Below are 3,758 nucleotides of genomic sequence, written 5' to 3'. Positions count from 1 at the left end.
GAATACTGCACACACACACACACACACACACACACACATATGCGTTATGTGAGTGTGTGATTAAAGATTGGTGTGCTTAGATTTTAATGGAATTTGTCATGTTAGTATAGTCTACCTATACTTTTTCACCTGTCTGTTATACAGTGAACTTGATAGTGTTATGGCCCCCAGAATGGGGGTTATCAACATGGAATTACAAAATATTTAAGAAGATTCCTTCACAACCACGCGGTCCCTTGGGCAAGTGTCTTCTACCATTTATTTGTGTTGATCCATACCCTTTAAGTGAAATTGGCTAGTCAGAAATTGCATAGAAGTCCGTCAGCCTAACTGGCCCTATAATACCACCTGTAAAATCCAGCCTTGTCCCACCCAGTGCAACGTTAATTCTGAATGAGGTTTACGGTGAAGGAATAGTTAATCACTTGCACTATAATAATTCAATAAGAAAGCTGTTCACTTGATGGAACAATAGAAATTCTCATCGTGGAAACAGATGGAGGACCCGTCGGTTTTCTTACAAACCTGCCAGGATGAGTTGTGATTGATGAAGAAATCATTTCGAAGAAAGGCATTATTTGTAAAGTATCGTTAGATGTATTGTTATCTCTTTGAAATTTCCTGTGTCACTCGGCTGTGAAGTGTGACCCATTCTTCTGAGCATTAGGTGACAGTGATGATGGTGGTGGTTGTAGTGGTGGTAGTAGTGAATTTCTCACAGGGAATATGGTGTGAAACCAAGGAGATAGTGAGTCGAAAATAAATTTAGATATCACTGTGTGAGCGCATTGTTAGTAAAAGGAAAGGGTTGAAAGAAACTGCTATAGGTTACTCTATAGAACTCTCTGGCAATAAAGGTAACTATGGTATTTCAGCTTCGTATGTCTGGTTGAATTAGTGAGCCAGTAGTACCAAAAGTATTGCGAAACAGTTACAATTTAGAATTGAAATCAGGTTACAGACTCAGGCTTTAAATATTTTCCTGACGAATACTCTTCTGTATGAACAATAACTTTGAAAGCCAAGACATATATCTGACATAGAGAGACATCCATCATCAACCAAGTATGTAGTTGAGCTTTGGGCGATTTGCAATATCACTGTAAATATCAGTACAACTTTGATTTAGTCAAATACACCAATGTCTACTTCCAAAACTCTTTCATACTACAATTTCTCGATAATAGTAAAGAGTCTTGTGTTAGATGTTTATTTGTCAAATAGAGTGATATCAGCTCTATCGACATGGTCAAACATTCATTTCGTTTTCTGTTTTCAACATTTTGCACTGAATTCCATAAAAAAATAGTGATTTACTTTGCTTAGGCAGTGGGCCAACTTTGTTTTGGGGAAAATACAGTCAATTGAATCGACACTAGTAATTTTGTCGTTCTCATTTTAACGATCCCTGCAGGTATAAAGAGCGTAGCTTACTTGAGAGAGAATTGAACTAAATACAGTGACATGTTGAACTAAACATGTTGTACATTTGGTTAGGGGCGGGGTTCTATTGATTTGCCCGTTTTAACCACTCTCTGATATTAATGAAAACTATGAAATTATGTTGTCTCGTATTTTTGATCAGGCGCCAAAGTTTATAGTCCTGTATTCAGTTACAGTATACTAATTAATTTTTTCAGTGAACTAAACATACGGTGACTGTTTTGTCCACACTGCACTGAGAATATTGACATGGCAGAGCCACTAGTATTTAGTCGCTGTGATTGGTTGTAGTGTTTAGATGTATGAAGTGAGAATTTGATCGGCTTCTTCTGAACTATGACTCTATTTGATTTCTATCAGTGTGAAAGAACAGCGAACTGTATAACTGAGTAGTACAGACTGTCATTAGATTAAAAGTATTAATATGGTTAATTTTTCAAGCAAACATCCAAGAAATATGTTCCATACAGAAAATAAAGGTCAAAGGGCGCTATAAGGATGAGAAAATGCGAATAGTATCTTGGAGCAACGTTGACTGTTAGCAAAAATGTTATTTAATAATTTCGCAGAAAGACATTGTATACTGTGTGCAAATAATTCTTTTCTAAATTATAAATTAAGAAGCTGTATGGAGAAAGAATATCATTCACTTAGTATATGCTAAACTGTAGATCTTATTTGAACATTAAAATCGGTAGACCTGTAACATGCAGAAAAACTAAGAAATGCAATATATGAAGACATTTTTCAGAAGAATGAATGTAGCAGATTATTATTGGACGAACAAACATCTGAAACCGGAAAAGGTTTCCTTGCAAAGACCTTCATATGTAAGTTTTTATTAACCGAAAAACGCTAACGCAACTTAGGCTCCTTGAAGGAATCATTTGACTTATAGAAGGCTATGTCACAAATTCCATAAAAGTTTTCACGTTTCAAATCTGTGAAGAAACCAGCATTGATAGAGTAATCGAAATTCTTGTGATATTTGGTGATAATTGATGAGAGATTTGAACATGTCTGCCTCTCTCGTGTTTTTTCTTATTATTCAGTATGTTCCTTTGTCGTCTCCCTGTGCTAGATTTTATTTTTACAATATATATTAGTTTTGTGAATTAATATTTCAGTTTTCTCTTTTGTAAGAAAATATAGAGGTAAAATTAATCGGTGTTTTCAGATATTTCCGGTGACAGTAGATCATCTGATGGAGCCAAGGAGAAAACTACGTTTCCATTGATTTTTCAATTTGGTGGTACTGTCTGATACTTGCAACTCCTGACAGAAATGTCAATGCTTTTCAGTGATCAAGCGCGGGGTGTGAATGTAGAATGTACAGTGCTGGAGAAGATACCGCAAGAAATGCAGTCCACCCGGTGCTCTAACGATTCATCCAACCCACCGCTCTGAATTGTTACTCTTTTTTTGTATTGCTTTCGCAAGGATGAAGGGCAAAGTTGGCCTCGGTGGGTTTGGTACTTACAGTGCAAAGAGTGGGAACAAATATTGCAACGCATTATACCCAACACTCCAACAATCCACCCTATTTTCCCCCTTAATGATTATATGGTTGGTAATTATTTCAACAAGTGATAGAAGCAGCTATAGTGTCATCAATGAGGTAAATATGAGATTATTGCAGGTAGGAAATAAAACTTTGAATATTTATTCCTCAACAAATAATATTTAAAGCCTGATAGTTCTGAAATAGGAATTAGAGCAAATGAATTGGCAAAATCATTACAGAGTGGGATAGAATAACTTCTACTGTTTGTTCCTGTTTTCTGAGTTCAAATTCTGTCAAAGTGTATTTCGCTTTTTATCATTGCATCACGGAATCAATGTGGAGGCGCAATGGCCCAGTGGTTAGGGCAGCGGACTTGCGGTCGTAGGCTCGCGGTTTCAATTCCCGGACCGGGTGTTGTGAGTGTTTATTGAGCGAAAACACCCAAAGCTTCACAAGGCTCCGGCAGGGGATGGTGGCGAACCCTGCTGTACTCTTCCTCCATAACTTTCTCTCACTCTTTCTTCTTGTTTCTGTCGTACATGTATTTCAAAGGGTTAGCCTTGTCACACTCTGTGTCATGCTGAATCTCCCCGAGAACTACGTTAAGGGTACACGTGTCTGTGGAGTACTCAGCCACTTGCACGTTAATTTCATGAGCAGGCTGTTCCGTTGATCGGATCAACTGGAACCCTCGTCGTCGTAACCGACGGAGTGCTAACCACGGAATCAATAAATAAAGTAGCAGTCAAGTAATAAGGTCTATTCTTTTCTGTCACTTTGTTTTTTTCTTCTCTTCCATGCTCTCTCTCTC

The sequence above is a fragment of the Octopus bimaculoides genome, chromosome 10 (assembly GCF_001194135.2).
Source record: "Octopus bimaculoides isolate UCB-OBI-ISO-001 chromosome 10, ASM119413v2, whole genome shotgun sequence".
NCBI lineage: Eukaryota > Metazoa > Mollusca > Cephalopoda > Octopoda > Octopodidae > Octopus > Octopus bimaculoides.
Note: the sequence above shows the minus strand (reverse complement) of the source record.